The 12790-nt window shown below is 51.1% G+C and overlaps 2 pseudogenes; one reads left to right on the top strand and one right to left on the bottom strand.

Annotated features, from left to right (window-relative positions):
* The first annotated feature begins 491 nt into the window (after positions 1 to 491).
* On the top strand, positions 492 to 3996 carry LOC110288724 (annotated as a pseudogene).
* Positions 3997 to 11302: 7306 nt separating this feature from the next.
* On the bottom strand, positions 11303 to 12495 carry LOC115030340 (annotated as a pseudogene).
* Between the last annotated feature and the right edge of the window lie 295 nt (positions 12496 to 12790).

The following is a 12790-nucleotide window of genomic DNA, read 5'->3' as shown; positions in this document are numbered from 1 at the left end:
AGCCCACTCTAGGTGTTCTTGGCTGGTGATCAGGGATTGTATAAGAAAGCAGGCTGAGCAAGCCATGAGCTACAAAGCTATTAGCACTGGTCCCCAAGGTCTCTTCTTCACTTCCTCCTTTAGAATCCTCTCAAGGTCCTGCTGTGAATCTCTTCAATGATAGACTGTGATGTGGAAGTGTAAACTGAAAGAAATCCTTTCTTCCTCAAGTTGCTGTTGGTCATGGGGTCTTATCACAGCAATGGAAACCCTCACAGGTGCACAAGGGCCTCACTCTGCTCCCTGCAGACACCACCCTCTCCTGCAGCTCAGCTCCTGCCCCTCCCTTGCCCTGGAGCAGCACCACTTTATAGCTCCTGGGGATCTGATGCCCTCTCTGACCCCCTGAGATAGCAGGAATTATCTGGCAGGACTCATTTCCATTGGGTGGCAGAATCCTGGGAAACCAACCAGCTCTGCTGTCCCTGGTTGTAAAGTCCGCGCAGCCCGAGGGCCTCAGATGCCTTGTGTTTCAGATGGAGAAATGACGCTGCGAATGCTGCTCCTGCTGCTGGCAGCCTCCCTGAAACTGACTGAGACCAGCTCGGGTCAGTGCCGGGTCGGGAGGGAAACAGCGTCTGCGGGGAGGGGCGGGGGTGGCAACGGGGAAGTCGCGTCTCCGCGTCGCCCACCAGACCCTCCGCCCCTTCTCCACCGGGTCTTGAGCCCCGCGTCCTGCTCCCCTCCCGGCCCGCGCACCCGGCCGGGGCCCGGGGAGGAGATCGGGGTCTCACCGCGCGCCATCCCCAGGCTCACACACGCTGCGGTATTTCCACACCGCCGTGTCCCGGCCCGGCCTCAGGGAGCCCCGGTTCATTATCGTCGGCTACGTGGACGACATGCAGTTCGTGCGCTTCGACAGCGACGCGAAGAATCCGAGGATGGAGCCGCGGGCACCGTGGATGGAGCAGGAGGGGCCGGAGTATTGGGAGCGGAACACGCACAGCCAAGGGCAACGAGCAGAGTTTCCGAGTGAGCCTGAGGAACCTGCTCAGCTACTACAACCAGAGCGCGGGCGGTGAGTGACCCCGGGTCGGAGGTCACGACCCCTCCACGTCCCGACACAGGGCCGGGAGATGTCCCTGGTCCAAGGTCCGAAGTTCGGTTTCGGAACCAATCCGGGACTGGTTTCCCTTTCCGTTTGGAGGAGTCTGCGAGTGGGCGGAACCGGGGCGGGGGCGGGGGCAGGTGGACAGGGCTGACGGCGGGATCCCGCAGGCTCTCACACTTTCCAGTGGTTGTTGGGCTGTGACATGGGGTCAGATGGGAGCCTCCTCCGCGGGTATGAGCAGACCGCCTATGACGGCCGCGATTACCTAGCCCTGAACGAAGACCTGAAAACGTGGACAGCGGCGGACCTAGCAGCGCTGATCACCCGACGCAAGTTGGAGCAGGATGGTCTTGCAGAGAGGCGTAGGGCCTACCTGGAGGGCGCGTGCGTGGAGTGGCTCCGCAGATACCTGGAGCTCGGGAAGGAGACGCTGCTACGCAAAGGTGCAGGGGCCGCGGGCAGCTCCTCCCTCTGCCCTCGGGCTGGGGCTCAGTCCTGGGGAAGAAGAAACCCTCAGCTGGGGTGATGCCCCTGTCTCAGAGGGGAGACAGTGTCCCTGGGTCTCCTGATCCCTCATCACAGTGACTGCACTGACTCTCCCAGGGCTCAGCCTTCTCCCTGGACAGTGCCCAGGCTGTCTCAGGAGGGAAGGAGAGAATTTCCCTGAGGTAAACAACAGCTGCTCCCTTCAGTTCCCCTGTAACCTCTGTCAGCCATGGCTTCTCCCAGGCTGGGTTCTCTGTCCACACCCACTGTGTGTGGACACTGACTCCTGTCCTGCTGAGTGTGTCAGCCCTTACACCTCAGGACCGGAAGTCTCCTTTACCTGATAAGAGACATGGACTCCCCTACACTAGGTTGCTTCCCCCAGTTTCTAGAACTTTCCAAAGAATACATTCTCCCAGATCCCTCCCTGTGTGTCAATTGCATCCCTTCCACAATCTAATTCTCTCTATCTCTTTTCTTTTTCTTCTTTCTTTTTTCTTTACTTTTTTTTTTTTTTTGAGGCCTTATTTTGTTTCTAGTGAGTTTTTGTCTGCACTGGAGTAATCCTGTTTCTCCATGCCCTTGTATTATCATTTGTATCAGTCTCCACAGGTTGCAGGGGAGACTGCTAGCCTGGATAATTAGGCAAGTTAAATCAGGGTTCTCTTTAAAGGAGAGATTCTTGTGAACTGAGACTGTTTCCTGTCAGAACTAAACATCCAGAAGCCTCCTGCTCTTCCTCTGCCCCCACAAATTACAGTGCTCCCCCCAGTGAATCAGGACTTGGACTCTGAGAGACAGGGTCTTCTGCAATCCAGGGCTGGAGTGAGAGGGAAGATCACACACCCTGTGAGCCCACTGTGTTCCAGTGAGTGCTGCACTGCGGTCCACAGCTCACTCCAGGGATCCTGTGTGACACACCTCTACCTTGTCCTCCGGAGTCAGGGGCAGGGAGTCATTTTNTCTGGCTACACACTTAGTGATGGCTGTTCACTTGGACTGACAGTTAATATTGGTCAGCAAGATGACCACAGTGGCAGTCTCAGTGGTGACATCCTTCCAGTGGCATATGGCCCTAATTTCTGATTTTGAGATGAACTCAAACACATAATAAATTACTTATTTTCCATTCCCTCTTTCATTCTGTGACTACGTCTCTCATGCTATAGAACATCACATAAGGATGGCCATGTTGACCCACTGGCTTATGTGGATTCCCTCTTGGCTTCTGAGTCCCAACAGAAAATATGCAGTTCTGTGCTGAGGGGACCAGCTCTACCTGCAGGTCACTAGTGCCATGACAGTTGAAGTGTCAGACACATAGTTCACTGTCATCATTGATTTAACTGAGTCTTGTGTAGATTTCAGTTTGTCTTGTTAATCCTGTGATTTCTTAAATCTTCCACACAGATCCCCCAAAGGCACATGTGACCCATCACCCCAGATCTNANNGTGATGTCACCCTGAGGTGCTGGGCCCTGGGCTTCTACCCTGCTGACATCACCCTGACCTGGCAGTTGAATGGGGAGGAGCTGACCCAGGACATGGAGCTTGTGGAGACCAGGCCTGCAGGGGATGGAACCTTCCAGAAGTGGGCATCTGTGGTGGTGCCTCTTGGGAAGGAGCAGAATTACACATGTTATGTGTACCATGAGGGGCTGCCTGAGCCCCTCACCCTGAGATGGGGTAAGGAGGGTGTGGGTGCAGAGCTTGGGTCAGGGAAATCTGGAGCCTTCTGCAGACCCTGAGCTGGTCAGGGCTGAGAGCTGGGGTCATGACCCTCACCTTCATTTGCTGTACCTGTCCTTCCCAGAGCCTCCTCCATTCACTGTCTCAAACATGGTGACCATTGCTGTTCTGGTTGTCCTTGGAGCTGTGATAGTCACTGGAGCTGTGGTGGCTTTTGTGATGAAGAGGAGAAGAAACACAGGTAGGAAAGGGCAGGGTCTGAGTTTTCTCTCAGCCTCCTTTAGAGTGTGCTCTGCTCATCAATGGTGAACACAGCCACACCCGCATTGCTACTGTCTCTAAATGGGTGTACTGTCAGTTCTGGGAACTTCTTAGTGTCAAGATCTTCCTTGAACTCTCACAGCTTTTCTTCTCACAGGTGGAAAAGGAGGGGCCTATGCTCCAGCTCCAGGTTAGTGTGGGGACAGGATTGTCCTGGGGGACATTGGAGTGAAGCTGGAGATGTTGGGAGCTCTGGGAATCCATAATATCTCCTCCAGAGAAATCTTCTGGGTGCCTCAGTTGTACCATGATATGAATACACACATGTACATATGCATATACATTTGTTTTGTTTTATCCTAGGCAGAGAAGGCTCCCAGAGCTCTGATACGTCTCTCCCAGATTGTAAAGGTAGCACTCTAGGGTCTGATTTGAGAGGGGCAATGTGGACATGATTGGGTTTCAGGGACTCCCAGAATCCCCTGTGAGCTGTGGGTTGTTGGGATGTTGTCTTCACAGTGATGGGTCATGACTCTCATTCCCTAGCATGAAGACAGCTGCCTGGAGTGGACTGAGTGACAGACGATGTGTTCAGGTCTCTCCTGTGACATCCAGAGCCCTCAGTTTTCTTTACACAACGTTGTCAGATGTTCCCTGTGAGCGTATGGGTTCAGTGTGAAGAATTGTGGAGCCCAGCCTGCCCTGCACACAGGACCCTGTCCCTGCACTGCCCCATGTTCCCTTCCACAGCCAACCTTGCTGCTCCAGCCAAACACTGGAAGACATCTGCATCCTGTCAGCTCCATGCTGCCCTGAGCTGCAGCTCCTCACTTCCACACTGAGATTTAGAATCTGAATGGGACCTTGATTGTTCACATCCTGACCTAGGGTTGATTTCTTGTTAATTTCATGGATTGAGAATACTTAGAGTTTTGGTTTGGTTTGATTTTTTTTTCAAGAAATAAATGGCAGATGGAGAACCTTCCAGAATCTGGGTCACTATGCTGTGTGTATCTGTTGGGCCAGGATGAGGCTGTGGCAGCTGAGTGTGAACAGGGCTGTGCCAGGTGTGCTCAGTCCGTTCTGATCTGTGATAAGGTCATTCCTAGGCTGTGTCACCTCTGTGTTCTGCTCTCCATCACTATGAGGCGCATGCTGAGAGTCTGTGATCACAAGGACACAGGGAAGACCTGAGCCTTGCCCTGTCCCCAGGATTATGAGCCCCCAGGGCTAAAGATCAGAGACGCATCTAGACATCCTTTGATGTGCCAAGTGTACAAGACACTTCACCCATTTCCTCCCACACATTTGTTGTAGCTACTAATGATGCCGTGTTGAAGCTCCCCTGGGCTCTCCCTGTCCCTGCTACTGTGGTGGTTTCTGCTTCTCCTTCTCTCCAGCTTCTCTCCCAGGGTCTCCGGTGTAGGATGGGAGTTTGTGTTGAACTCCCAGGTGCACATCCTCAGCTTAGGTAATTGGCTTAGATTTTTCTAAACCCATTTTTAAAAAGGGTTCTTAAATGCTTAACCTCATTTATAGCCCACCACCCACCAGAAGTAGAGAAAAAGAAAGGATATGAGGATATGGGATTAGTTCACCTGTTTAGAAATGGTTCTTTGAAGCAAATCCAGTCTGCATTATCAGGATATCAGTGGTCCAGTTCACAAGAATCAGCAATGGCAGCTCGATGCAGAAGCAGCCAAGAGGCTCAGCTCTTTGCTGTTTAGAAGTAGTTTCTTGGGGCAATTTCAATCTCCAATTGTCGGGATACCAGCAGTCCAGGTCTGCAGGGTCAGAATAGCAAACCCAAATCATCGGCTGTGGCAGGACCCAGCAGAAACTGCCAGGCCTCCACTAAATCGTCATGAGTCAGCAGGAATGACCAGGAGAAGTTCTCTGCCACGACTCTCAACAAAGTGAAGATCAATGAAGATGAAGACTTGAGACCAAGGTAGCATTGCAAAGCCAGCTATGCAAGCCCACCAACACTGTCCATTGTGTCCTATTATACTCCCTCCAAACATCACGTGTCCTCACACGAGTCTTGCCTTCCGCGAGGCTTGCCTCAGCAAAACACCACGTAAGTCTGTCTTAGCAAAACTCCACCTGAGTCTGTCTCAGCTCACAGATCCAGAGACTTTCACTTCACTCTGCCAATCATCCTGCTGTAGAAGCAGCAAGAAGCCACCACAGCATCACCAGAAGGTTTTTGGTGCATTTCTCTCTATGGAGTCACAAGCAACGAAGACCAATAAATAATGGTAAGGCTTACCAATACCATGCAGCCTCGTCTACTGTGTGTTGGAACTTATTTATATTCCTTCTAAACATCATGTGTCCTTTCACGAATCTACTTTAGCAAACACCCTTTCACCTGTGTCTGCTTCAGCACAACAGCATTTGACAGAACTGACTTTCCACAGAAACCAGAAATTTCCCCTTCAAGAACAGCGATGTTTCTCTCCTCTGAAACTTGGGTACCGCCCCCTGAAACTTTTTTTTTTTTAAATGATTTATTTATTATTTTATGTGTGTACATCGCTGTCTTTAGAAACACCAGAAGAGGGCATCAGATCCTAGTACAGATGATTGTGAGCCACCATGTGGTTGCTGAGAATTGAACTCAGGACCTCTGGAAGAGCAGTCAGTGTTCTTAACCACTGAGTCATCTCCCCAGCTTCCCCCGCCCCAGTGAAACGTTTATACTCCTCCATTATCTTCTCTTTTAACAGATCGTATATAAAAGTTGTGCCCAGAGCCGGGCGTGGTGGCGCACGCCTTTAATCCCAGCACTCGGGAGGCAGAGGCAGGCGGATTTCTGAGTTCGAGGCCAGCCTGGTCTACAAAGTGAGTTCCAGGACAGCCAGGGCTATACAGAGAAACCCTGTCTCGAAAAAAAAAAAAAAGTTGTGCCCAGTATTCCTCCAGACTTACCTGTGTCCAAAACCCACATTGTGATGAGAAGCAGCCAGGAGGATTGAAGGGAATCCCATGCAAGGATAATCACGGAGATTTTAAACTTTTATGTGTTATGTATTTATACTATTGCTTTATGTGTACCATGTGTGAATGTGGCCACTCCCCAGCTGTGGTGTGTGCTGGGGGCAGAGGGGGTCAGAAGACAACGTTGGGTACCCAGTTCTGTCTTTCCACATGGGTTCTGGGGGACTGAACTCAGGTGGTCAGACTGGGTGGCAATCACCTCTTCCTGAGTCACCTCACCATCCCAGATGGGTGCCACCGCCGAGTTTTTGGAGGTGTTGAGAAATCAAACTGGGGACCTGCAGTATACAAGGTGGGCACTCAAGTCACTGAGCCACATTCCCAATGTTTGAAATCCAGTCAGCTGACAACAGCTCTCTTATTGCAAAGGCCCTTACTAAGGCTTTAGGATAAAGATAGAATTAGAGATTATCTGTTAAAAAATAGACATGGGTGGCATACAAAAAACCTTTTTGGAACACAGCTCTCTGATCTGAGGACCTAAATCTAAGAGACCAGGCCTGAAGTGGAAATTTCTGGTTTCTTTGGGACTCAGTTGTGTCCTGTGATGTTTTTTTCTGGAAACTGTCTTATGACAGGATGTTTTTGCTGAAGCCGACTTGTGGTGCTTTTCTGTACTCTGCGTGGAAAAGGGACATGTGAAGTTTTGCTGGAGCGTCAGAGATGCCCTATTGAGAGAACACATGATGTTTGAAAAGGTTATGAGTAGAACCCAACAGACCACAGACGACACTGTGTGCCATTGGTTCACCTTGCAACTCTTTGCTGGTCCTCGTTGGGCTTTGTTGATGCTGATCTTCACAGAGGCCGCTGTGCCATTGGTTAGCCTTGCCTTCTTTGCTGATCATTTGTCATGACTTTGTAGAGAGAAACAAAACTAAGAACTGATGCTGTTCTGGCAGCTTCTTCCTGCTTCTGCAGACTCAGGCTGATTGGTACAACCTCAAAGTTTCTTCTGGATTAAACTGCCATTGTTGACTGGTGTGAACTCAATTGCTGATATCCTGACAATGCAGATTAGACTCTCCCCAAACAACTATTTCTAAATAGGTCCACACCCTCCTTTGCCCTATTAACCATTTCTTTCTACTTCCTCTGGTGGGTGGTGAGCTAGAAGAGAGGTTAAAATATTTAAGAAAGCTTATTAAAGTAGGTTTGGGAAAATATATACCTACACAGGGCATCCAGAATATTCCATGTGTGGGTTATGTTAGCAAAGCTGCATTGGTGCTGGAGGACATCAGACGTTTTTGTAGACTGAGCACTGTGGAGACAGATTGGGAAGCTCCTTCTCGTGGACTCTGTGACCCTGAAGAACCCAGGACTTCTCCTGTTCACACCTTCTCTGCAGGGTAGTTAGGTGGCTCAGGCCTGAGTGAGACCCTGTGCTGCAGAGAAAAGAATCAGAGAATCAAGGCATAAAAAGAAAGATGGCGTCACTTCCAAGTAAAATTATGGAGCTGCAGAGATTGTTCAGAGGTGAAGAATGCTTACTGCTGTTCCAGAGGACATGGGTTCAGTTCCAGTTCTCACCCACTTGTAACTCCAGCCTTAGACGGGATAGGGCGCCCTCTTCTGGCCACCGGGGCCACTCCATGGATGTTGTGCACAGATATACATGGAGGTAAAACACACATATACATACAAATATTTTTTAAAAGAATGAAAAAGAAATGAAGCGAAATAAGATTTCTGTAAAGAGATCCCTGCACAGTATTGGGGGGGGGTCACTACATCATGTAGGAACACCTCCAAACCCTACTGCAGGACTGTAGGGTCCCCTGCACTAGATGAACACATTGATCTTAGGGATTCAGCAAGGGAAGGGAGACATCGACACAACTCCCCCTAAAGAGTGGACCCTGATGCTACTGGTCTATGGAGCCTGTGTGTTTGTTCATTTGTGCTGTTTGTGGTGTATGCCTTGTTGTAGCTCAGGTGGACCTTGAATTCTTTATTTTATTTTAGATTTATTATGTACAGTGTTTTGCCTTCATGTGTCCTTGTCCACCAGAAGAGGGCGCCAGATATTATTAGAGAGGTTGTGAGCCATCAAGTAATTTCTGAGACTTCAACTCAGGACCTACATAAGAGCAGTTAAGGCTCTCAACCTCTGAGTCTTCTCTCCAGTCTAGACCTTGAATTCTTGATCCTCCCGCCTAACCTCAGTATACCGTGGTGTGTATGTTGTGCATGTGTGTGTTTGTCTGTGTGTGTCTATGTCACTGTGACTGGGGAATGTGGAGTTAAGTAACAATCGGGTAAGGAGCCCGAGGTGTAATCTCGCGCAGAAGCTGTGTTTCAGCCAGAAGATCATAAGGACCCGTGAAAACCACAAACCAGAGGATTCGGGGCTGAAAGGAAAATCCCTGGCTGCTTTGGTATGAAGAGGGCATAGGCGACCACAACTCCCTGCCTTCCCCAGCATTCAAAGCTCACAGCCACTTAGGTGATCAGGAACTGGAGCCCCTCCTACTCCTGTGTCCTGCTGCCCCCTGGCGGCCGTGCTCCGCATCGCAGCTCCCAAGAATCTTGGAGATGGACTGGGCTCTATGTCAAATGTCCCTCCAGACTGCAGACTGCAGAGTCCAGGAACTGCTGGCCAGCTTCACAAGCCCACGAAGCTGTCCAGGTCACACTGAGGAAGGGCCACACTAAGAAACCGGGTATCCCCTGCAGTGTCCGCCACAGCACAGCATTAGTTGTTTTCCTTTTGTGGTTGCTGTTGCCCAGGATTTACCCCAGGGCTTCCTGCCTGCTGACCCTGTCCTCACTGAACTACACACCAGCTGAGCATGATGTGACCCCACAAAGAAAGGGTCCTGGGTTTCTCTGGGAATGCCTTTAATCCCAGCCCTTGGGAGGAAAGATTTCTGCATTCTTCAACCACATAGCAAGTTCCAGAATACAACCAGGGCTATAAGGTAAAACCAGAAGATTGGGATCCCCAGGTCTGACACCTGGAAGAGGGTGGTAGAGTAGGTGGGAAAGTTGTGACAAGTGAGAAAGGAGCATGGATGCCCGGAGCGGGCACGGGGTGGAATTAGGTTCCCCAGTCAAGGCCCTGGGAAGTGAATGGGGTAAAGGAAATAACCTCAAATTACTCTTTTTTCCTTGACAGCGTCTTTCACCTGGAATTTCACCCACCCTGTAGATGAGACCTAGGGATGGCTTCCTGCCACTGAGCTGTATCCCAGCTTTACTTTTAAGACNTGGTCCAGGCTGGCCTTGAACTTAATCTGTAACTGAAGCAGGCTTTCCATCCAGTGCCTGAGGCCCCCAATTTGCAAGGGTTACAGGTCTGCAAACCAGCCTAGCTTTTAAGACTTGGTCAAGGTTGCCAGGCTGTGGCAGCACACACCTTCAGTCCCAGCACTTGGGAGGCAGAGGCAGGTAGGTCTCTAAGTTCAAAGCCAGCCTGGCCTACAGAGTGCCAGGACAACCAGGGCTGCACAGAGAAACCCTGTCTCAAAAAACCAAACAACTTGGTCAAGCATGTACCTTCACTGTAGGACCTGTGGGTCATAACCAATTTGGGGGGTCAAACAACCCTTTCACAGGAATTGCTTAAGTCCATCAGAAAACACAGATATTTATATTGGTATTCTTTTTTTTTTTAAAGATTTATTTATTTATTTATTTATTATATGTAAGTACACTGTAGCTGTCTTCAGACACTCCAGAAGAGGGTGCCAGATCTCGTTACGGATGGTTGTGAGCCACCATGTGGTTGCTGGGATTTGAACTCTGGACCTTCGGAAGAGCAGTCGGGTGCTCTTACCCACTGAGCCATCTCACCAGCCCCCTATTGGTATTCTTAACAGTAGCAAAATTACAGTTATGAAGTAACACTGAAAATAACTTTAAGGTTGGGGTCAGCACCGGGAACTGTATTAAAGGGTTGCAGTATTAGGAAGGTTGAGAACCACTGCTCTGGAGTCTGCAAACTTCTTACAGAGGTGGGGCAGGAGGCAGAGGGCAGCGGGAAGGGTCTGGGTCACATGAAAATGACAGAATCTGTTCTGGAGACAGGTCCACCCCTGCCTCGATGCATGGCTGCAGGTGTTACAGGCCCTCCACTCTCAAAAGAGTTGTAACAGCCACTTAGAGGCTGACACAGACAACCTCAGAGTCTGTGTGGATTATTCCCATGGTAGCCCTCAGGACAGCACCCAAAGCTACCACATTCCCAGGCCTTGGGACACGTGCCACCCTCCTGGAGAGCTACAGTCCCCTCCTGAGCATCTATGCCACCCCTGGGCCAGAAGCAGCAATAGACCTCGGGGTACTATCCCACCCTCTTCCTGATGCCCACCAGGAACTGACTAGGTCTACAATAAAGACATGCTGGAGAATTCAAAGGCCCAGGGACAAAGGAGAGGACACAGTCCCAGCACTGTAAGTACTTATTATTGCCACAGAGTGAGACCTGCCACGAGGTGATGTCACTGTTCCAGCAGAGCCCAGAGATCAGCTACAGAGTGGCCTGCACCTCTCTGTCCTAAGAGCTGAGGGTCAGTCAGAGCCTGGTGCAGTGGAAGCTCACAGGCTGTGAGTGAACAGCAGAGGAGCTGACCAGACTGGAAATGAAGGTCACCTCACTCAGAAGCAGGGAGTGGCCTTGGGTGCACTCTGTTGAGGCAGAGTCCTGGCAATGGAGGCTGAGAGGGGTGTGTGGAAGCCATGGAGATGAAAGGGATGGGAAGGGGGTCCCAGGTGACAGTGTGAGACCCAGAGAAATCTACAGGAGCTTAGGGCCCCAGTGGGTGTGAATCAGAAGTTTGGCTTGTGTTTTTTCAGCTCCACCATGAGGTGATGGATGTTGATGAGCTCGGCCCTGGCCGGGAGTGCGCGGAGCTGGGGCTGGGACAGCACCCGGTGGAAGCGATGGTAGAGCTGGATCAGCTGGGTCAGCGCCCCCTGCACAGAGGAGAGTCAGGGTCAGACTCATGGTGACCTGAGCAGTCAGAGCTTCACCAGGATCTCAGGCACAGATGCTTGTTGGCCTTCAGGGAGATCGTGTGATGCAGAGCCCAGGGGAAAGAGCGAGGAAACCGACAACCATGGAACACAGGCAAACGGTAGGAGTGGCCGGACACCTGTTGATGCTGGTTCCATTTCAGAAGTTGGTAAAACTCCACATTACATCCTGACTCAGGGATTCCACTGACGCCTTCCAGGAACTACCAAAGCCAGGGATCAGCTGAGTGAATCAGGCTGACCGCCAGATGAAAAGGTGTGTCAGAGAGCAAGCAGGGCTGGTGAACCAGCAAGGCCTGCCCAGGGCCGACCACCAGAATGATCTCGGAGCAAGAAGGGAAGGCCTACACCTGCCTGCCTGGCAGACNCAACCCCCAGCTGTCCNTGNAACTCCTGTCCCCAGTCAGAGAGGAGTTGTCTGCCTAAGTTGACTCCTTTGGCAGTACCCAACCCACCACTCAGTGTGACCACAAGACCCCCTTGTTAACCTCGCCCGCCCTTACATAGTGGGGCCGAGTGTCCAATCCCCCAAGGCGCTGGGGGTCAGTGCTGCGGACACTCTGGACATTCATCTCCAGGATCAGCTCAAACCGAGGCCACAGCAAGGCAAGCNCCTGCTCCCAGTACCTGCAGGCTTAATCAGAGTCAAAGGTCAGCTGGCTGGGGGTGCAGTCTGCCCAGGGAGCACAGCACCCTTCAGGGTGATGGTGAGTGGCTATTCCCGACACCAGTGCTGCCCCTGAGACACATGAATGGCAATAAGGGTGAAGGGCATCAGGTGAGGCAGAGCCCGGAGTCAGGACGGAGTTGTTTGTGTAAGATAAAAAGCTGACCGCATCCGGACACCAAGGACCAGAGCTCAGTGACCTGTCCAGAGCAGGGACGTCCCTCTTCGCTGCAATGTTGCGGAACCGGAGAACAATGTGAATACAGAGAAAAACAGCAATGGCATCTTAGCAGTCAGCCAGGTAGGACTCCAGGTGTTTCTGTGGCAGACAAATGAATGTTAGCTTGTTGTTCAAGTCGCTGTAGGCAAACAGATGTACATTTATTTGGGACAAGGCACTGGCCAGGGATACCAGCTTCTTCCCTGTCCACAGGCACCNCAAGCGGCCTGACCTGCTCACNAGCCACACTTATGTAAGTTCCCCACAGCAGAAGCTGGGGCTGAGCTTGGGATGGTAACTCCAGGGCCAAGGCTTAGAGAACACTCATTCTCCAGGAGTTGCTGTCTGCCTGTGCAAAGGCACAGAATACTGAAGCTCACCAATGTAATGGAGA

Source organism: Mus caroli, unplaced genomic scaffold, assembly GCF_900094665.2.
Source record: "Mus caroli unplaced genomic scaffold, CAROLI_EIJ_v1.1 scaffold_19446_1, whole genome shotgun sequence".
Classification (NCBI taxonomy): domain Eukaryota; kingdom Metazoa; phylum Chordata; class Mammalia; order Rodentia; family Muridae; genus Mus; species Mus caroli.
Note: the sequence above shows the minus strand (reverse complement) of the source record. Positions and strands in the feature narration are given on the sequence as shown.